This window comes from Haliaeetus leucocephalus, unplaced genomic scaffold, assembly GCF_000737465.1.
Source record: "Haliaeetus leucocephalus isolate CR32 unplaced genomic scaffold, Haliaeetus_leucocephalus-4.0 Scaffold656, whole genome shotgun sequence".
Taxonomy (NCBI): Eukaryota; Metazoa; Chordata; class Aves; order Accipitriformes; family Accipitridae; genus Haliaeetus; species Haliaeetus leucocephalus.
In genome coordinates this window covers 12562884-12585177 of record NW_010973092.1, presented here as the reverse complement: position 1 = coordinate 12585177, position 22294 = coordinate 12562884, and the positions used below count along the sequence as shown (strand labels likewise).

Sequence of the window (22294 nt, the reverse complement as noted above, 5' to 3'; positions counted from 1 at the left end):
GCTGCCTGGCAGTCAGGTGCCTTCTCCTCCTCCTCCTCCTGAAACGGCTGCCAGTCCCCTGTGGGCAGCTGCCCAGGCTCCTGCGGGTGCCTCCATCCCCACGCTGAACACCACGTGCCTGCTATGAACAAGGGGCTCTCCCTCCCTGGGGTGCCCCAGCAGGTGGGGGCAGGCATGGGGGCTCACTGTCCCTCAGCACGATGCGCTGTTATCCCCCAAGCGCAGCTGTGAACCAGCCCCGTCAGCGGGTTTCACAGTCCTTGAGGTGTCCTCAAGTGCCCCCGTACTGCCGACGCACAGCGTGCACCACGGGCAATCAGAGGAAAGGTTGTCCGTGCGCAGCTCGCGCCCACACGACGCCCATCGTGCTCAGACGGGAGCAGGGAGCCGGGGCCGTGCAAGCCCCAGGGTGCAGCAGAGGTGGGGAAGGGGCCGCTTGCCCCATTGCTGGTGAGTTTTGCCCAGCACTATGGCTGTGCTGGCATTTCCCACCCTGTCTGCATCCTTGGTGGGACCCAGGCACCCAAGCAGACTGCTCCCCGGGACCTGCTGCGATCAAAATTTGGAGGGGTGTGGGGAAAAAACAGTCAAGGTGCTGTGAGCCACAAAGGAGGCCTCTGGCACAGCTGGTCACCATGTCTGTCACCAGCTGGCTCAGCCACACTCAACATCTCATGGCAATGGCTCAGTGTTTGGCTTTGCCTGAAGAAACTTTCCCCAGGCTAAGAGGGGAGAGGAGCCAGCACATGGAAAGCATCTGCTCCAAACAGCCTCCAATATGTTGCAAAACAGGGGAAAAAACCTGGATCCGAGCACCAGGCATCTTCATGCAAATCTCATCCTTCCCAAGCCGGTACTAACCTCACGCTCTGGGATAGCAGGAAACCTGCAGCTTGGCTCTGCACAGCGCTCTTCGTCCTTTGCACAACACTTCGGCCTCTCCTTAAATTTCAACACGGATTGCACGGAACTTCTTATGCCGACGATTGAGTCAGTGGAGGCTGGGCAGCCCTGGCTCCGGCAGGGAAATGTTCCCTAACCACCACCAGCTGCTCCCAGCAGCTCCAGTGGCACAGCCAGACCAGCCGGGCTGCTGCCAGAGGTTCAGGCACCGTATGGATTAGCAGCTCCGCGGTGCGATAGCTGATGCTGTGCTGAAACAGAGGATGAAGTGGCATGAAGCCAGCCTGCCTGCACCAGGGCTGTGGGGCTCCTGCCACGGACCGGTGTCCGACCCAGGCAGCCCAGGTGGGAATGTGGAGAGGGAGAAGCGCTGCAGAGCCAGCCTTTGTACCGCTTGTTGGAAAAGGGAGAGGAATCAGCCAGCCCAGTGCTGCCTGGGAAAAGCCAGAGAAAAGAGACGCCGGCCAGGCTGCACCAGCAGCAGTGCTGGGAGAGGGAGCTGACACCAGGCTGGGGTGGCACAAGAGATGGCTCCATCCCTGCAACATGTTTCTTTACTACAAACTTCTGTGCAACAAAATAAGGCCTTTGCCAAACTAAACGGGCCGTGAGCCAGCTCCTTCCAAGGCTCCCTGGGATGCTCTGCTCTACCCATCCCTCAGCGGGTGCCAAGATCTTGTCGCAGGTGTCAGTTTTTCTGTTTGGGGTGTTTTTCCAGCTGGTGCTGGATGTCCTTGACGAGCTTTTCCACAAAGGTGGCATCAAGCTGGAGGAATGGGGAAACCTGCCTGCGCTGAATAGTAAAACCCGCTGGCAATGCTGTGACGCTTCTCCAGACGCTGCATCTAAATATAGACTCCTCATTTATTATCCTGCCGGCTGCTGGATTTGGTGCGAGAGGAGCCAGGGGGCTGCACTGATGCTCCCTCTTTCCTGGGGACTGCCTGTACACATCCAGTGCAGAAGCTCGCATTGGCTGAAACAGGGTGCAAAGCATAAACACGAGCCTTCCCTCCAGGTGTCTCCTAAGACATGAGGCTGGTTTGCTCGTGAAATGCTGTGGGTCCAAACCCCCACTCTGCATCCCAGAGGGGTTTGGAGATGCGCTGGCATGAGCAGGTCCTGCCTGGGTGGGAAGGGATTCCCGCTACTCCTGGTGAGAGCAGCGGCAGTATCCAGGCCTTCCAGCAAAGGCTGCGCAGCTTGCCTGTGGCTTCCCTGCTGATGAAACACAGGCACGCTCCTTCACCCAAACGAGCCACGGATGCCAGCGCTCGACCCAGCTGTCTCGCTGGGACCACGGGTGAGGGATCGTTTCTGCCAAACACTCATATGTCACACCAGGATTTGTCCCTCTGTTGCGCATCCTGGAGGGAAGGAGACATCCCCCAAAATTTGCTGGGGAACTGCAGCCTCTGTGGTGCCTTGCCAAGGTTTTCCTGAGAGACCCTGTTCACCAATGGGAAATGTGGTGCTGCGGGGGAAGGAGGCGATGCTCAGGGCAGGGCAGGCAGGGGAGGATGGAGATTGCATCCTGCACATCCAGGAGAGCACAAAATCCTGCCAGGCTCAGCTCTGGGCCATGGTGTGAAGGCAGCTGCCATGGGGCTGAGGCACGGGCAGGAGCAAGAGGGGTGAAGCCCGGGGTGCGGTAAAACGCTGCTGGCTGCCACCCACACTCACAGGCGGCTGTGAGCTGCCATGCTGCGGCACCGTTCCCCTGGCAGCCGACCCCACGCTGCCTCCCCACCTTGGGCCAAGCCGCACAGCCTCTTCACCCGAGATCCCGCGGGGGAGCACTCGAGGGGGTGGGACTCAGTGGGACCCCAAAGGTGGTCCTGCTAAAACCCCAGCACTGACCCCAACCCACGGCCCCATCAGAGCCGTCCCAGGAGGCTGGTGTGAGCTGCCCACAAGCCTCCTGCCTGGACAGAGCAAGTTCCCCGGACCTTTCCTGCTGCTCTCTGGTGGGGACATCAGAGCAGGGGCCCTGTGCAAGAGGCAGGAGGGGCAGGGAGCCATGCTCCCGTGGGTGCCATCAAGCCCCACGCTGTGCACTTGCTGCCTCCATCACCACATCTGGGAAAAATGGGTAAAAAAAGGGGACGCGCTGCAAGCCAGCCTCTACCCCCACGCGGCCAGGAAGCCAGGCTGGGCCAAGGCGCTGCTGGCTGCTCGCAGCAGCCATCCACCCCGCTCTTGGCGCCGAGTCCCATTGAGACGGGGCCAAGCAGGACGGGAACTCCAGGCATCCTGCCGCCGGCGCTCCCGGCCGGCCGGTTCACGCTAGGACACCTGCTCCCCGGGTGGCCAGGGCGCCCTGCTGCCAGCACTGCCGGCCTCGGCCACGGCTCCTGCCCCATGACCACAGCGCCGGCCAAAGGAAACAGCCCTCCGGCTCCCCAGCCCACCTGGCCTTTCCCCCACAGCCACCCCACTGGCCAAATGGGAGGCTGGGAAGTGGCGGGAGGGAAGGGGTTAAGCCATTAACCATCCCTGCTGGAGAGCGGCTGAACCCAGGGCCCATGGCACCCACAGAAGCACCAGACCTGCACTCCCATGCATCCTGATATTGAGACCACCCATGGGTCTCGCAGAGTGGTGGGGGCCTGCTGGGGGCTGCCAGGCCGGCAGCGTACGCTCCTCTGGGTGAATCGGATCATGTGGTGGTAGCAGCAAAGGCAGCCATGGCACCCACTGCGCCTGTGCCACCGCTCACATGGGGACCGGGAAGCCGCTGGGCTTGCAGAGCACTGCTGCTGCACACCCCGCATCGCACACCCGCCCATCGCACACCCTCCCGCTGTACACTCACCCAGCACACACCCGACCATCACACACCCTCCCGCTGTACACTCACCCAGCACACACCCGACCATCACGCGCCCTCCCACCGCACGCCCACCCATTGCACACTCCGCTGCCGCACTCCCGCCCATCGCTGGCACACGGAGGGTGCGATGCAGGCACCCAGAGCATCCCCTGGGCAGGGGCAGAGGTGGCTTCCCCTGCTCCTGAGCATCTCAGCCGCTGGCTGGAAGTTGAGCTGGGTGGCTGCAGAAAGAGCCCGAGGTCCCCGGACATAAGGGATGCTTACACCCCAGGCTGCCGTCCCCACGCAGGAACAGGCAGGACAAGGTGAGGGGCTCATGCAGGGCAACTGAAAAAGCCATTCTCCGACTGACGGGTCCTCAGCCCCCATGGAGTGTCCCTGCTGCCACGGGGGCTGCAGTGAGACTGCTGCTGCCAGTGGCCCATGGGGACCCACAGCAGCACAGCGGGGAGGGAGCTGGGGCTCTGCAAGCCCATGGGAGCCCCGTGCCCACAAACATCCCTCAGCCCAACCCTGGATACAATGGGATGCTCCCAGTCTTGAAATTCCCATTGGGGACCAGAGATGGGGGATATGTTTGGCCCTTTCCCCCCAAATCTCACCATCTTCTAACCAATCTTCATGTTTTCAGAGCATGAGAAACCTGAAGCAGTCCGACTGTCACCGCATCCCCACACTCAGGGTGAGCTGGCCAGTCCCACGCTACATTCCTCAGCCAGACCTTACAGATGGCAACAGCCCTGCTTTTGGGGGAATGTCTGGGCTCACGAGGCAGGAGCACATCAGAGACTTCCCCATGCCTTTGGGGGCTGCTCCCCCTTCTCCCCTTGTTCCCTGCTCAGGGACCATCCTATGCACAAAGACTTAGAGCAACCCAAAAAAACCCCAAACGTGATCTCTGGATGACCTCCTCCTCCCTGTGCTGCCATCTGCTGAAGCAGCAGAGAGGGGACACAGGGACGCCCTGCTTCTGCCTCCCCCCTCAGCCCCAGAGGCCTTTCCCCTGCTTTCCCCAGGCTCACAGGGGGCATAGACCCTTGGGCAGTAGCTGGTATTTGGGTAACAGGCCACAGAGCACTGGGGACGCAGAGCCAGGAGCACGCGCTGCTGCTGTCCTGACGGACAGCAGCCGCGCATGCTCCAACAACTCTCCCACAGCCACCAGCAAACACCCCCGGGACCCCCGAGTCCAGATGTGAGGGGTGGCAGATGGGGGAAGAGCTCAGAGGGGAGCAGAGCCTGCCTGCCTGCAGCTCTGCCCTCCCTGCCTGCAGCTCTCTGGGCTGGGGGACCCTCCCGTGGCATCCCTGCTTTTGCCCCCGCCAGGACCGCAGCTTATTTTGGATGGTGACATGTGCCAGGTGAGGCTTTGCTGCTGTCCTGCTGGAAGCAGCCCTGTCTCCATCGCTGGTGGGAAGCTCTGCAACAGGCTCCTTCACCCCGAACAGCTCACGTCCCCTGGCTGTGCCACCCTCCTCACTGCTAACGACAGTGACCCTCTCCCACCTTTCCCCACAGGAGGATTTTGCTAACGCCTGCCAAGGGATTTGCAGGTATAAAGGGCTCGCTAAGTGCTAACCGTGCCCGGGAGCCGGCTGGCATCCATCTTGGCAGGCACCCAGCGCCATCCTGGAGAAACCTCTGCAAAAATCACACCCCGTGCCTGCTGCCCCAGGGCCCCGGCAGCCCCTTGTCCCAGCCATAGCCCCTCGCCAGGGGCACGGGTCCCATGGGAAGGAGGCAGTGCCCGGGCAGCGAGCGCAGGGGACATCCAAAGAAGGAAAGGAGTCGGACGATGGAGGAGCCGGCTGGGCTCCCTGGCTGGCCAGCGCATACTGTAAAAGGAGTGGGAACAGGGACTGCACAGCTCCAGCTCCAGTGGTTTTAAGATGGCTGTGAAGCCAAGAGAAGGAGGAGGAGGAGAAGGACATTAACCCTCCCGGCACTGTGCTGCAGCCAGGAGCACCTCAGTGAGGATGAATGACATATTTTCCGAGGCTCCACTTAACAGCAGATGGACCGGGGTCCTCCTGACTCCCACCCAATAAAATGCAGCTGGTGATGCTTTCAGGCCTGGCAGTGCTGAGTTGGGAGACGCTGCCCTCAGACAGGCTGTGGGAAGGAGGAGGAGGAGGAGGAGGAGGAAGAGGCACGCGGCGGATGCCTGCGGGAGGTGGGTGACCCTCCACGGGTGCAGGATGTTCAGCAATGCCTCGAAGACCCCTCAGACACAGACTCCCTGGGAAAGTGCCCTCCCGCTCATGCTGCCCCCAGGAAAGCACCCCACCGGGTGCTCAGCAGCACCAGAGGGGCAGAAAAGGGGCACCCATGGGTGCCAACCCTCTGGGTGCCTGCCTGTCAGTATTGCCATCCCTTGCTAGCTGCTCAGCGGGGAGCAGCAGGGCTGAGCGGTTGCTCAGCTTCCCTCCTCTTTTCCCGGTGGACATGCACGTGAATAATCACTTTTTTCCTGCTTAATGTTTTCCTTTAAAAACATTGGGCTTGGCCTTCCCTGTGCTTTTCTGTGGGATTCATCAGAGCTGCAGGAACCCAGGCACGGCAACTGGAGGAGCAAAGGTATTGGGCACTTAACAGCAACTTCCCTTCTCCGAAATGTTTATTGGTCATTGACGTCAAGTAATTATTGAAAGTTATTAATTAAGAAAGCATTTAAGACCGTTGCTTTTGTTGAGGTTTTGTCATTACAATTAGTTTATCAGCCAACAGGAGAAACATCAGCCTTTGCAGTTGCTGGGAGTGCAGCAAAGCGCCTATAATTAATTTCCCTTTCCGCAGCAAGTATTTTGCTTTGACCTACCTTAGGGACTTGTGTTTCTCCAGGTGTGCCAACCACAACAGCTCTGCAAACGCCCAGCCAAAGGGACTTCAAGAGGCCATCAGATGGGAACACCATGTCCCCTCTAGCCTGTCAAAGGCAACTACACGTGGATAACAGCTCTTTTCAGGAAAGCATCCTGGCCAGACACCCTGATTCTGGGGAAGAAGCTGCAGGGTTAACAGGGTTGAGTCCCGCAGTCTCTCCAGGTCCATCCTGCCATGCTCCCATGCCACCCGCTGCCATGTCTCTGCCTCCGATGGCACCCACCCCCCTGTGCCAGTGCCAGCGTCCTGCCAAGGAGCAGCTGACTGCGGGCAAGAGCTCAGGCATGCTGTCATCTGCAGCTTCATGTGACGGGTGATTGGGCACCAGACAATGTCCCTACACCTGCCGGCACCCCGCGATGCTCTGCCCCGAGGGCTGGGCTCAGGGCAGGCAGAAAACTGATGGGGCGGCACGGGAGATGGCTCTGTGCAGCCACCTGGGGCAGCTGAGACAACTGCTGCCTCTGGGAGCTCCCAGCTCCTCTCCTACCAAACCGCAGCCCACTTGGCTGACCCCCTTTCCACAGGGGCAGCAGTACAAGCCCACTCAGAAGGGGTTGACCCTTCCCAGTTCACCCCATGCCTGACCAGGGGTGGCATGGGGTGGCCATGCACCCCATCTCCTCCCTGAGAAACTGGCTGAAGCCCGCATGGGTGCAGACATTGGAGCACCGGTGCCTTCTCCTTCCCTCGCCCAGGTGACCTGCGCACTGCAGCTATCACATGGCAGTGTGTCCCACCAGCTGCACATCGAAAGAGGTTTTCTTTTTATCTCCTTCCCGTCCTGGGGAAGTGGCTGGCTCCCAGATGCTTGGCACCAAGAGGCACTGCTTTGGCAGCCCAGTGCTTTCCAAGAGTTCCCCCAAGCTCCTCGTACAGCAGCAGCACCAACTTCAAGCAGCAGCAGGCAGCTGGAGGGGTGAGCTGGGGCTGGGGGGTGCCTGGAGATCAGCACAGCCCCACCGGTACCAAGCAGGAGAGGGGATGCAAGATTTGTGCTTGGAGTGGCCCAGGGCATGAATTTTGGTGGGTTATTGCTCCCTTATTTCCTGGGTCCTCTGGCCCAAGGGAATGTGACCCCACAGCGGGGCTGCGTCCTTGCCTCTTAACAGCCCACTCTCCTCTTGCCACCTACTCTGCTCGGCACAGTCCTTGCACCCTGTCCCCCGCGGGAACTCGAGCCTGGGAGACCACCACGCTGCACCAGACTGTGCCTTTGAGATGAGCACAGCACCCCAGTGACCAGGGCACAGGGACAAGGTACCTGCGCCTCTGCCACCCTATCCCACCCACCCCGGCGCTCCTGCCTGCCCACTGGGGTGGGCAGGGCAGGATGGGCAGCGGGACACGGCACGCGCTGGCAGCACCGGCATAGCACCCAGTACGCGTGGCAGGAGCTGGCCCCGGCAGGCGTGCTGCGGGTCCCGCCTCACCCCTGCGTGCACCCGCACGCCCCGTGCACACTCGCTCACGCAGACCTGAGGCTAGCAGCGAGGTGGCTGCTCCAGCACCCAAACCCTCAGCCTGCTGAGCGCCCAACGCTCAGGCCCGGCTGGAAGGGATGGCCGGGAGGGCAGGCTAAGCCCACGGGACGCGGGGCTGCCTCTCGGGAGGGGGGCTCGAGCGTTGCTCTGGGCTGGGATCCTGCCTCAGCCCAGGCACAGCCAGGCAAGCTTCGGGTTGGTCCCTCCACCAGCAATTCCTGCCCGGTCCCGTCCCTGCTGGGGCACCGGCGGCTCTGCCTTCCCTGGGAGAGCCGGGGTGCCGGTGGGTGGGTGAGGCCGGGGGGTGTGTTGAGGAAGCAGGCAGGCTAACAGAGCCCGCGCCCCCTGAATGGCAGGCAGCACAGTTGTAGCCTGCGAGCAGAGAGCTCCTGCAGCCCTTCCACAGAGCAGGCTGCAGGCGACTGCAGGCCAGTCACCCGCAGCCCTGTGCCCCCAGGCTGATGCTGGTGCAGCCCCTCGCAGCCCCGGTGCGTGAGCACAGCACCAGGAGGGGCTGGCAGCCCCCGCTCAGCAAGTGGGTCAGCTATATATAAACGGAGCAGCCCCAGCAGCACCAGTACCAGGCACCTTCCTGCCTTGCATCATTGCCACCCTAAAAACCATGGCCTGGAGACAGGGGCTGGCTCAGCCCAGGCTGTGGCAGCCGTGAAATGATGCCACCTCGCCAGAGGCACTGCTGAATGTGCTCCTTCGCAGCCATCGCCCCGAGGGCTCCCAACCCTGCACCCCGCTTGGCCAGGGCAGCCACCCCAGAGGCGGGGGGACCCGGTGGGACCGACGTCCGCCGGACAGACGCTCCCAGGAGGCCACGGCTGCAAGCGGCGTGTGTACTCTGCCACACAGAGCTGGCCCCCAGGAGGGAGATTTCCACTTCCATTCATCGAAACCAGCCGCCCCAGCTCCCAAGCACCAAGGCAACAAGCTCAAACCCCCTCATTAAGGCTGGGCAGACACCTCCTGGGCCCGAGGCGCACAGGCATGCCTGCTCAGCAGCGTGCACGCGCGGGTTTGGCTCGTAGGGTGATGTTGAGCAGCCCCAGCACACATCACTGGGTAAGGACGTTGTGCAGGAAGGCTGTGCAGCAGGGCAGTTTAGTCCCAGTATCCCCAGTTTGCTGCACCCCAGGGGCAGATGCCTTTCTCAGTGCAACCTACCCCCCTCAGCTGCACCGTTGCGGTTTGTGGGTCCAGTAAACCTGGAGCTGGAGCGCAGGAGAGGCATGGTTTGGGGTGCTTTGGGCTGCTGCCACTTTCACAGCCTTGCCAGCGCTGCACAGGAGGAGAGGGCTGGTGTTCAGCCTGCATCCCTGCAAGCAGCTGGAAAAGCCCTTTGCAGCCTGCAGGTTTCCAGTTTTCTACAGTCGAACATCACCAGCCTCTCACCCAGCCTAGAGGGCTGGTTATTAGGGAAAAACACTTTAATGAGCCAGCTCGTTAAAGGCAGGAACAGATTAGCCCAGGAACCTGAGGAACTCTGTGACTGCTGAGTTCAAGAATAGGAGAAATAGGCCTTTCCCTGGCAGTGGCAGGAGATGCTGCCTCAAAGCAGTGGGCTGAACCCATGAATCCTCAAAGCCCTTTCAAAGCCCTGCACCCTCCCAGGAGTCTGCATGAGCTCTGAAGACGGAAGATGCTGGGAAGGGAGGACCATAGCTTGAAACCTATGAAAACACCCACTAAAATACAAGTGGAAAATACTCCATCCCCGACAGTCAAGTTCAGGCACTGCCTCCTCCGCTGATGAAGCAAAATGCCAGCACCAGCATCGACTTCCAGCAGGGATGCTCCAGGGAGAAAGCCTTTGGCACAACACAGCCCCGCTGGACCAGAGTGACGTGGGAGGAGAGGCAAAGGCAAGCAGAGTTCAGAGTTACAGAGAGTCACCAGAGAAAAATTAACCCTGGAAAAAAAATCCTGCTCCATTTCCCACTACAGGGAAAGGTTTGCAGACCATCTCTTTCCACAGCCAAATGAAACGGTGGTGAGCAGTGGAAGCGCGGAGTGAGTGGGGCATCCTGGGAGGTCGGGGTTACCTCCAAGCCACTTGGGCAGCAGGGAGAAGAATCAGGCCCGTGCGATGGCTGTTGTGAATGAAGGTGGGAACAGTGCTGCTGAAGATAACTTTGTGAACAGGTACTATTAATAGCAATACTACAGGGCGCTTTTTTTGTGCTTTCTGCAAGGCGCTCTCTGGGATTGGTGAACATTAACGGTTTGGGCCCTGCTACAACACCAGGGAAGCAACCGTGTGTGCGCATCGCTGGAGCCCAGCAGCAGACCGATGCCCTCAAGGAATAAGGACCAGCAGCAAGTGGCCGACTGAGCCAGCCACCCGCCGCCGCGGCAGACCAGTGCCGGTCGGGCGCTCAGACCGAGGATCCCGCGCGGGAGCTGCTGGCGAGGCTGCCGCCATGCCGGTTTCCATGACGACTTCAGCACTTGGCGCGAGATGGAGATGACGGGATCAGCCAGGAAAGTAACTGAGCGGAGCTGGCGTCCTCCGTCTGCCACGGCCGGAGGCACAGCCCTGCCAGCCCCGCGCGGCCGGCTGGCACAGGGAGAAGCCCTGGGAGCCTCCGGGCATCTGGGTCCCCCTCACCTTACCGGGTGCATGCTGGCTGCCAGTTGTCCCCGTGAAGCGGAGCCTGCGCATCCCATCGGTCCCTCCCCGACACCTCCATGAAAGCACAGTCCGGGTCCCGACTCCCACCACCGGAGCACCCGGCCAGGTTTGTGCCCCTGGCTCTCGCCCCGGCCCTGCATTTTCGCTCCTGGTGGGGCTGTCTCCCCGGTGGCACCACCATCGAGCGCGCACATCCCTTCAAGCCCCAGCTTGTGGTGTCGGGGCCAGCCGGCACAGCGGGCAGCCCGGCAGGGCGGTACCCAGCTCAAGGAGATGCTGCAGGCTGGGGCTGAGCTGGCACCAGGACCAGCCAAGCCCGGCAGTACCAGCCTGCACCGGGACAGCCCTGATCCTCACGCCCCACGGAGGCTTTCCCTGGCTTCCAGGTAATCTAAGATCAAGCACTCCAGCCAGACGTGCTCAGTCAGATGCCCAGGGACACCACGCAGCAGTGGGGAACCGAACACCTGCAGCATATGACTCCCCAGCTGGCACGGTCCCCCCAGCCCCAAAAGCCACCGGTGCCCAGCTGAGGAGCGCTCCGCAGTGACCGCATCCCTCGCCAAGCCGCCGCGCGTGGCTGCTGCTTTCCCAGGCTGCTGGCGGGGAGCACGCAGCGCTGGGGCAGTGCAGCGGGTGGCTGGGACCCCCAGCACCCCCTCCCGCTTGTGCACAGGATCCTGCCGAGCGCCCTTTTATTCCAGCAGTGCAATTAGCCTTGCTGACCCCTGAAATCCTCAGCCTCTCTAAGCAGCCATGCATTAAATCCCGGATCCAAGAGTGGAAATAGACTTCGTAAAAGGCTTATGGCCCTATTTATTACATTTTACGCATGACGGAGTCCGACAGCACAGCAGCGGCGCTGCGGTCGGCGCTGGCTCTGCCTCCGCGCCGAGGCAGACTGACAGACGGACAGGCAGGGTCTGGAGCGGGCAGCAGAGCCTCGGCGGGTGTCTCCTCCTGGCCAGGCTTGGGTTGCCAGCTGAGTGCTCCCTTAGACGCAGGCAGGCAGGGATATCGATCTAGATGAAAGCTAATACCGCTGTCGGGGCTGGGTAACCGTATCTGCCGCACATTTGTATTCCTTAGAGCAGCGCGGGAGTGCTGCAGCCATCTGCCGGAGCGGCTCGGGGATCCTGGGGATGCTGCGAGCCCTCCGGCCGGATCTCAACTGTGCTGCCTCCTCCCATTTCAATGTGCAGCCTTTACCTTCTCTATTTCACCTCCACCTTGCTAGGGCCAAATAAGACAGACCTGAGGAGGGCATCACCAAAACGGCAGGGTCCTTCCTTCAGACCCAGGCCGCCTCCACCCAGCAGGGACTGGTGGGGCTGCCACGGGGCAGCGCCGAACCTGCCCGGTCCCTGCCCACGCGATGGGAGCCGGGGGGGCATCGCACTGGGGTTTGCAAGGTTGTGCAAGGGCACCGTGTGAAAGCAGCGTGCACGTGCTCACCAACACCTCCCCAGGGGTCCCACCGTTTAGCCAGGTGGCTCCTGCCCCGGTGGGATGGCAGGGGTGGCAGAAGACCCTGCACACCAGGGTGAGCCCTGGCACGAGGCTGCACAGCTCCGAGCTGGGCAGAGGGCACGGTGACAGGCAGGGGTGGGCAGCAGGGAGATGTGGAGGCGTGCAAGGAGGCAGAGCTGCTGCGTGCAGAGGAAGCAACAAGAAAAGCACAGGCATGAAGGCTCAAATAACTGAGGGACCCTCTGATTTCCCGCAGAAAACGCAAGGCAGCTCCTGCATATCTCCATCAGGGCCTGAATCACAAGACAGATCAGGGAGCCCCTGCAGCAGCACTGGGCCAAGGAGCCGGCCTTTTGCTGTCAGTGCTGCAAAGCAGGGCAGAGCAGAGAGGGCACGCAAGGGTGTCCCCTCCTCATGCTTACAAATAGCCAGCTGCAGAGACTCAAGCAGCATGCGTCCCTGGGACAGCAGCATGCACAAACGGCTGCTCCCCGCTTTCTTGGAAGGGACCCATGGCACCCTCATCGCAGGGCAGTCGGAGATGTCAAGAGACAAAAGCAAGGGCCACTTTGTGCACCTCCAAGAAACTTGGCTTCCATCAATACTTCATGCAACATGCGAGCCTTGCGGATCCCAGGTGGTACAAGAGAGCCCCACCATGCCACGTAGGCAAGCTGGTGAGGCGGTCAGACCACTTGGGCAAACCCATCTCTTGTGCTCATTCAGAGGGCAATGAGGGGCCTCGTGTGTATGGAGAAGCAGAAGTGGGTCCATGGGATGTGCACAGTGCCCGGATCCTGACGCAGGTGCACGGTTCCTTCCTCCAAGGGGAGGCGATGGCATGTTAGCAAACAGCGTGTTTGGGCGTAGATGGGCTCTGGCCTCAAAAGGCATTGAGACATTTAGAAAAAAACCCTGCAGTCCACATCTCTGCAGGTTCCTGCTTCCCTGCCGGTCACCGCTGCAAGCTCCCCGCTGCCCCGGGACAGCTGCAAGCCTGCCCTGCTAATGTCAGGGGAAACCCCCCCGGGCCTGATTGAACAAGGCTTAAACTCCCCCTCACACCCATCCACAAAGGTCCCATACCCACCAGGGCACTCACAAGCTAATCCTCCCTCCAGAGTGGCTGCTATATTTAGGTAGCTAAATGAGACAGAGTGGCTTTTTCCAAAAAAGAGTTAGTTTGGGTTACATAAATACAGAGAGAAACTTGAAAGCTGTGTTTCCAGGTCCTTGCATTGCCATAAGTGAGCAGCAGGGACGGGAACAGTCTCCCCCCAAGAACCTGCCTTTCATTTATTTTTGACTCAGCTGGATATGCAGATGGGTTTCCAGCTCCTCTGGGCAGACGGGCAGGAGGCGAGCGGTGCAAACTGAGACGAGGGAGCCTGGGCAAGCAGACCCTCATGGGCAGCCCCTGGTCACCACAAGGAGGTGGGGGCCCAGGGGCTGCCAATGCCCCACATCCCGGATGCACTAACACCGGAATGGAGGAGCCATCGCTGCAGGAAGGCCAAACAGCACGACTGAAAGCACGGGCAGGAGGAGTCAACAGAAGTAAATAAACCGAGCAGCTCCAGCCCTCCCCATCCGTGCCTGTCCTAACAGTTCCCCCGCGACATCCCTCCCTGCTCAGCTGCCAACTTCCTCCTGCATCCACTTTCACATCCTAAAGCCTCTGGTCCCATGAGGAGAGGAGACGTGCATGCATGAGCATGTCCCGCACACCTACCGCTGCTCCCCCCAAGCCCCGGGGCTGCAGGGCAGGGGCTACCCCTACTCTCCAGCTCGGCTGCTGGTGTGAGCTGTTGGGAAGGGTTGGCTGCCGGTCGTCAGCAAAGCAGTGTCCCCACCAGAGCTAGGTGACAACACGCACCAGGGGGGGTTCTGGGGACATGTACCACGTGCTTTCATTTTCAAAATACATATAAATAGACATACTTATTCCTTCCTAAAATGACATGGCCACAAGAAAACAAAAAAGGCAGCTCAAATACCATCCAACCTTTCAGCCTGAGAAAACCACACAGTTCTCATAGGCTTGAGTTCTGTTACCTGGGAAATGGGTTTTAGCACCCAAAACCAACATGCGCCAGTCTGCTGGTGGGGCCCACACAGAGACAGAAACTTCCTTTTTAAGAAAAACATTTGCAATTTTTTCTTTTCATTATTAGCACGGTTAGGTTGTGACTATTTATGTGCAAGCTTGCTCGCAACGAGAAATGATGCTGGTTGGTTTCAGACTCCAGCTCCAGCTATGCAGAGCTCTGGGGTTTATGCTGTTCAAGGGAAGGTTTGAAAATCCTCCTGTCATTAAAATGCTGGAAGGTGGCTCTGAGCCACACACCCCTCACGCAGGCAGGGCTGCACGCCCCAGAGCAGAGGGGGAAAGGAAAGCAGCTAAGCAGCCGCAGTTTAAAGGGAGCCGACAGGAATGCAAAGTTTAATTAGCTTGAAGCCAAGGGCCATGGAAGTTGCAAACATTTGCACTGAGGCCGTGCAAGTCCTGGAAAATCGGGAGAGAGGGACCTGAGCTGGAACAAAGTTCAGCCCCGCCGTGCTGGGTGCCAGGTGAGCAACCTCTGTGTGGCAGAAAAGGGCACCGCCGGCTCGCCTGGCACAAACCACCGCGCAGCACTCGGTGTCCTGCCCTGCCCTGCCCTCCGCCAGTGCTGCCTGCGAGCGGGCAGAGCCCTGATCCTTCTGGCACACAGGCAGCGGCTCTCCCCCCTGCTCCGAGCCCAGGGAGCGCACGCTCTGCCTGGGCGACGTGCGAGGAGCCGAAGGACCGCGGCCGCCCCAGCCCCGCGCCCACCGGAGTCGGCAGGCGATGCGCGCAGGGCGGCTGGCCGCTGCAGGCAAAGAGAAGCCAGAGCCTGCCCCTGCTTTGGCCTTCAAGGGGAGCTGCGCGAGTGCCATGTTTTACGCCTCCAGCTCCTCGCTGTTATCCAAGCACGCGTACGACCGTCACCCCGGCCGCGGTCGGCGCTGCTCTTTGCTCTAACCCAGCCCAGCTGCTGTGGGGCCGGCTGCAGCTCTGCCCCGTCGGTCTCGTGTGCGTGCAAAGGGTCGCGGCAGTGGTCCCACTGGGATGTTTCCTGAAACACCCCACAGCTACATTTGCACTTTCTTCATAAAAAAAAACCAACACGTAACTCACTCCTACCTCAGCGCTTTGGCTAGAAACAAAGCAAGAAAGGGCTCGGCAAGAAGGCTGCTGAGGCCAGGGGGATGGACCACGCTGCCGGCAGCAGCTCCCCTCACCCCAGCTCTGTGTGCCGAGGGACAGCTGGGGCTGCTCCGGCCGCGGGTCCCCTCACGGTAGGACAACCAGGTCCCCAGCTGTCACTCGCAGGCAGCGAAACCTGCCGTCCCCCCTCATCCGGGCAGGAGGGAGGAGAAGAAACATGATTAGAGGCAGCTGGGCTTCCTTCCGTCCGCAAAGCCCAGCCGGCCGCCCCAGCACGCTGCTCTGGCTGCGGCACAGCCCCAGCTCAGCCCCCCGCCTGCGCCGGGATGCTCTGCCCTCTCCCCTCCATCTCCCCCCCGCCACAGGATTTCCTTGCTCTTGATGTGCATGAAAATTAGGAAATGAGGGTTCCTCGGGGACCAGGTCGGGAAGGCAGCTTTTGGCGGGGGGAAAGGATGACGCCTCCCACACCCCTCGCCCGCCGCCCCATATGCTGGGATCGAACAGGGTCCTGCAGCCTCCCCAAACACAGGCCGGGGAAGCAGAAGCGACGGCGGTGATGAACTTGCTGCAAACTGAAACAGGAACTGAGGAGCCTGACCAGTGGCGCTGGCTCAGCAGAAGGGACTGTTTCGGCCAGCGTGCTCCCTGCCGCTGCAGGCAGCGACCGCAGGGCGCAGAAGCAGCGCAGAGGAAGAATTTAGAAAATGCATCACAGTAAAGACATGCTGCCCTGCAACTGTAGTCGCTGCAAGAGCTCGAGGAACTCGTTTTATCCTCCGGCACCTCAGCACAAAAAGCTTCCAGCATCAATATAAAGCATGTACCGCTCCGTCCCAGGGAAGGGGAGAAGTGTCACATTGGCCCTCCTGGGGCACTGGGGTCTCTCCCGCTTCAGCCCCCATCACACCGGCTCACCCTCACCAAGGGCAGAGGCCTCCTGCTCCCAGCCACGAGGGCAGACGCCTGCCTGTTTGCTGCCTGGGTGGGCAGGGTGCTGCAGGAAGGGTGGGTATGCGCAGGCAGATATAAAAAGCTCCTGTCATACTTCAGCAGGACCCTCATCGTGCTCCCCCAATGAAGCTTCGGGTGAGGGGGGCGGGGGGGGGGGGCACTGGGGAGGCATCCGGCACCCAGTGCCTGGCGGCTTTGCCTCCGGACAGCAGGGATGCAAGATAAGCGAAGTATTTTCCCTAAGCCCCACATTGCTGCCCGGGAGCCAGCAGTGATCAAAGGTTAGTCTGGCTACTGGATGGGGCCATCTCAAAGAGCCCCCAGGGCTGCCACAGTCTCCACACACCCCCACCAGCAGATACCAGACTTGCCACATGGAGAACCCCTCGCCCGGGGGGTGTGTGTGGGGGGGTGTTCCAGCTCTTACAGGGCCAAAGGAGATTTCCAGCTTTTATTTTTCCCTGTCTTAATTCTGAAGTGGACCAGTTTAATGTAGCAATTTGCCGCAGGTCAACCCTGGCTGTTGCATCTGCCTGGGGAGGTGCAGCGAGACAGAGCAGGGTAAGGACGTGGCTGATGAGACCGTGAGCGCTGCCAGATCTGTGCAAAGTCCTACGGCATTTCTTGGAAGCTCCCATTGTAAAAAACCAATAAATAAATAAATAAATAATAATTTGTGAGCCAGAGCTCAGGCAAAGCGCTGAAACGTAGAACAGCCGAGCGATAAGGGAAGGGAAACACATTGGCTGGACCATCACCCTACGGTGCGGCTGTCCCTGGCAGTAGGTCACTACCTCACCTGACCACCCGCCCCATTAACTTCAACCTTTAGTCTCTGGCTCATTACTACAAGCAGAGGCAGCTTAAAACATCCTCTTCCACATGCTCGCAAGAGGGTAGCTCACCAGCCAGCAGGCAGGTGGTGAGAACCTGCCTTTCCCAGCATGGCATGCAGGCAGGGGAGCCGGCTGCCCGCTCTCGGGGTGCAGGCAAGAGGCTGTCCCAGCCCGTGCCCCCCAGGGAGGAGCAGTGCCGCACGGCCAGGACCACGGCCGTCAGCCCAGCACGGCCGTGCTGGCAGCGGCAGCTCCGGCATGTACAAAGTTCCCCCTCCGCTAAATCACTTCAGGCTGCCAAGCAGTCACGAGAAATATAAACCCGCGCGGGGTTGCCATGGAGCGGGGCTCAGCCGCGGGAGCCCGAAGCCGATTCCTCCGGCAAACACATTTGCCGACCCAGGCCCTGCCGGAACCTCGTGTTCCTGGCTCCTCGGTGGCGGCGAGCGAGCACACCATGCCTGGTCCCAGCAGAGCCTTATCTCTGGGGCCAGCCCTTCCCTTCCCTTCCCCAGCAGAGCCAGGCCCCCTCTGTGCTTGGAGACCCCCACGGGTGCTGGAGCTCTGGGCGCCCTGCAGGGACGGTGCCCCTCACCATCTCCCCAAGGCCACGGGCAGGCAGAAGCGGTGGCTTCGGTGGCGTTTGCCCCGCAGGCGCCAGGCAGCGAAGGCACAGCCTGGCCCCGCACAAAGCCTCTGCGCCAGCCCAACGGGTGACGTCCCCGAGCTCCCACGGGTGCTGGCACATGCCGGCCAGGGGGAAGCGTGCCCTTGCCAGCACTATGCCTGCCGGCAGTGCAGACACAGGGCTCCCACGCTCTGCCACGAACTGGCCCCCAGCCCCACCGAAGGGGATTTCAGAGTCCGGCGGGCTCCTGCACCTCGGGAACAGCGGGCAGCAGTAGCAGGCAGCAGCGGCCGGCAGCACAGCAAACTGCCCGGCAGGAGCCAGCCCGTGGCGTCCCTGTCTCCAGCCCTACGCCAGGGACCATGGGACCCAATCCTCAAAGCCAGGAAGGGGTTTGGGGCAGGAAGGGCATCCCCTGGGCATTTTTCACCGGACAACCACCAGCACTGAAGTGCCGGAGCAAGTGGAGTTTCTAACTACAAAGAGGCTTTTGACATTGGAAAGGTTAATGTGAGAGAGAGATCCGTCTCCCTCACAAAGCTCCCTTTGCTGGAGGCACTAGGTTGAGACCTTAATTATTCACCTGTTGGAGAGGTGCCTTTCCATTACGGCATGAGACCAGGGCAGGGATGCGCAGGCAGGAGGGAGGAAAGCCCACGGAGTGGGGCAGCCCTGGTGCCCCGCCAGGGCGGGGAGCACCAGGGTATCTGGTCAAAAGCAGGGGGTGAAGGCAGGCAGGTGTGTGGGGAGGCTCTCTGAGGGGCCAGATTTCAGGGACCCCCCCTTTTCCCCCATCACTGCTCCCAGCGGCTGCTCTCTCCCAGCTCTGAGCAGCAGGCTCAGCAGCACGCCACGCTCGCCATCTCCCGCAGCCACCGCTGCGGCGCGGGCAGCTGCCGGCATCCCCGGCAACCGCCGCCCCCCACTTTGCAAACGTACCCGTGTGGCCTCTGCTAACTGCCACCGTCAGTAACAGCCGCCACCCTGCAGTGCTTTCCTGGGAGGGGTGGGGGGGTCTCCAGCCCCAGCAATGCAGTGGCCTTCGACCCAAGCTGCAGCAATGCAGCCAGGCTGGAGATACGCTTTGCACAGGCCCTTGGGCTGTCTCGGTCATCCAGACACCACCCCCCCCTGCAAAATCTTTGAGAGAAAAGCCTCAGAAAAAGCAGAATATCAGTCTGCTCGGTGAGGACTATCAGAAATTAGGGATGTGTCCCCACTTCATTACTGGCAGTAACAATTCACCCAATGGGCCACTTCTCCACCAAGGGCTTCACTGTGCCTCCTGTACTCATCAATGGATTAAGCTGTTAGCAGGAGGCTGAGAAGTTAGAGAATATTGTATTTCAGTTCATGTGATCTTAAGCATCTCTCTGAGAAGCAGCTTGGTTCTGGGTTGGTTTTTTTTTCCCCCTGCTGCACTTCATTTGGGGTTTTGAAACAAATTGAAGCCGTAAGAGTCAAACTGCTCCTGCCTTTAGCAGGGATGCTGAGAGTCGCCGGCTGTTCCGTGGTGCTCCCGGCAGAGCTGCCTGGCTGGCACTTTGCAGCGCCTGGTGCCAGCAGACGAACCAGCTACAACCAGCTTCATACCTCTGAGCAGCAAAGAGTTGCACAAAATGGATTAAGCGGGCCCAGAAATGACACATTTTGAGTCACAGCAAAACAAAATCACTTTTTTTGTTGTTGAAAAGGGAAAAGGAGTTGGCAGGAGAAAGGCAGATATCAAGTGAAAACCCCTGATTTTCTTTCTGTAGCAATGCAGGTACCATGTGAATCATCGCTGTCCTCGATATGTAAATAGAGGTTAGCAGGCATGCTCAGCACAAGCCCATATAATTAAGGGACTGATGCAAATATCCATGTCAAACCTTCACCGTGCATCTCCCCAAGAGCCCTCCTGAGGATTCCTCCCCTGGCGAGGAATCGATCGCCTGGCACCTGCCCGCACCCAACTGCGCCTTTCTCAAAACCTACTGCGAAAGCAAGGACTGGGGAGGAGCATGGGGGAGAGAGGAGGAGAGTCAGAGTTCCTCAAGATTTCCACGAAGGAAATGGCTAATATTGATGATCTCACGGCCTCCTGACATTGTAGCCTCTCAGGATAATCTGATCTTGTGCTGGAGCACTGGGGACTTCGTGGAAGCAGCTTTTGGGCTTCATTGAGAAGTCAGTAACCCAGTTGTAAGCAGAGGCTCGTACAGTAGTAATGGGGAGAGACGTCAGCAGCCAGCCCCGGACCGCCTCCCGCTCCGAGTTATAAAGCGGGCATGTGACAGCAGCCAGGGCTGGAGCCTTCCCTGCAGTTTCATCAGAGGTTAAGGTACAAGCACAACACATGCTTACAACTTCAGGCAGTTCTTAAGTAAATGCATGCAAATCATAGCTGGGGGGGGCGCTTCCCCCCCCCCCTTTTTTTTTCTTTACTTTTTACCCTAGCCTTTAACCCCTCTGCGCACGTGGGGACAGGAGGAAATGCAATTATCAAAAGCAGGCGCCGGGTGGGAGAGCAAACACAGGCTGCACACGGCTGCCGAAGGAACCCGCAGCGGGCTGCAAAGATCCCTTTGCTACTCTTCATCTTACACACCCCGCAGACATCAGGCTAGCGCTAACTCTGTGCGTGTACCTACACTGCTCCCTCCAATACAGTGCACGTATGGGAGAGGGAGAGAAAAAGAGGGGACAGGCACAGCAAACTGGATTTTAGGACATGCCATAAAAACAGTCGTCTTTCGTCACAGGCCATTTCACAGTCCCAAATTTTGCAGGGGATGTTCACAACATGGTGGTTTTGCACCAGAGAAGGATGACAATTCGCAGGATTTTTTTTCCCCTTTGCAGTCCCTTTTTGGAATAAGATTCCTAAACTGGCACATCAAATGCTAACCAAAAAGCAAAAAAGAAACGAGCCTTCAGATGCGAGCTGCAACCACACGAGCTTTTCATTTCACGTTAAGCACGCAGAGAACAGGCAGGTTATTGCGGGGAAGCGGAGCCAGGAACTTTCACCTGCCCAGGGAACAATGGGGGCGGTGGGAGCTGCAGCCTTTCTGCCATACATCCTAGGGATGGCATCCCACACAAGCAGCCTCCTCTTCTCTAGCTGACGGTTCCCTCAGCAATAATAAATCCGTCCAAATCGGAAAACGCAAACTGCTTACAAAATCTTCTCGGCCCACTTCTCACCCTTCCTGACCCTCCTGCGGTAATCAACCTGTCAGCAGCTCTTCGTTAACAACCGAAGCTGCCACCTCCCTCCTGCTCTGCCCCCAGCAAGCTGCCCGGGTCCCAAGCCAAGCCGGAGTGCTCTGGAACTGGTGCATGCGAGGAGAGGTGCTGGGACTACATCGATCCAGCCGGTGGCAAGACCTGCCTGGTTCTGTCTGGCACACGCACCGGGGGCAAATCTGATTTACCAAGTCTTGAGACCTTATTTGTTTTGAACCCAAACAGCGGGATTAGTCCCAGTCCCGTTCCCCCACACACATGCTCCTGCTGTTTGCAATCCCGGAGCTAAACTGGTGAGAGAGCAAGGGTTGGGATGAACACGCTAGCTTCACAGTCGAAGCTATTTTGTAATCCGTGGTTATGAAAGTGAAGGGCTGGAGGGATGATATATAACTACAGAAAACTCTTCCCACTTGCACCAGCCTCATCAATCCGACTGCGAAATGCGCGGTTGTGCTCCGGATCAGTCACGGCTCTTGCTACTGCCCGGCTTATTGTATAGCGCCTCTCTTCCACCCCCCAAAATGGAAAAGCATGCGAGCCCTATAGCCAGCACGGCTCGCTCTCGTGATCGTGCGGGAGCTGCCAAGGAGCCTTAATCTGATTTTAATACCCAGCCTCGTCCAAAAGGGAGCCCATCCAGATTCTGGAGCCGCTGACTCGCAGCACCGAGACCCCTCTCCCTGCCAACCCCCCCCTCCCCAAACCTCCATCCCCCAAGATCCCAGCCGGTATGCGTGTAACTGACGCTCGGCATGACTCATCCCACAGCCCGGCTCTTATCAGCCCCCACCGCGCAGCCCCCTGCGGAGCCCCCCCCCCCCTCGCCGCCCTGCACCGCGGCGTCCCCCTCCCCACCTTTGCAGCGGGAAGGGCTGTTGCAAAGGGACGGGGGGGGTGGTATGTGCCAAATCCGATCAACCCATCAACTTCTCCCCCCCCCCCCCAAATGGGCGGGGGAAGCGGGGGGGGGGGGCGCGGGAGTCCACGTGCTAGTGGTGCTGAAAGCGCCGGCGGGGCTGCGGGGTTGGTGCCGCGCCGGGGCCGCCCCGAAGCCACGGGGAGGGCCGCAGAGAGAGCCGCGGGGGCGGCAGGGTTCCGCGCGTCCCCCCTCCACGTATTTCCCCCTCTGCGCATCAGTGGAGCAAACGGGACCCCCGCGGATCCTCGGGCACCTGGGGAAAGGGCCGGTCCCCAGGTGCCCCAGGAAGGTGGGGGGGGGGGGGGGGGGGCGGGGG

General features: G+C 60.0%; 1 protein-coding gene across 1 annotated transcript in view; it reads right to left on the bottom strand.

The window, feature by feature from the left end:
• The window catches only part of PPARGC1B (peroxisome proliferator-activated receptor gamma, coactivator 1 beta), a 48960-nt gene that overhangs the window by 26477 nt on the left and 189 nt on the right, over positions 1 to 22294 (bottom strand). The window lies entirely within an intron of this gene.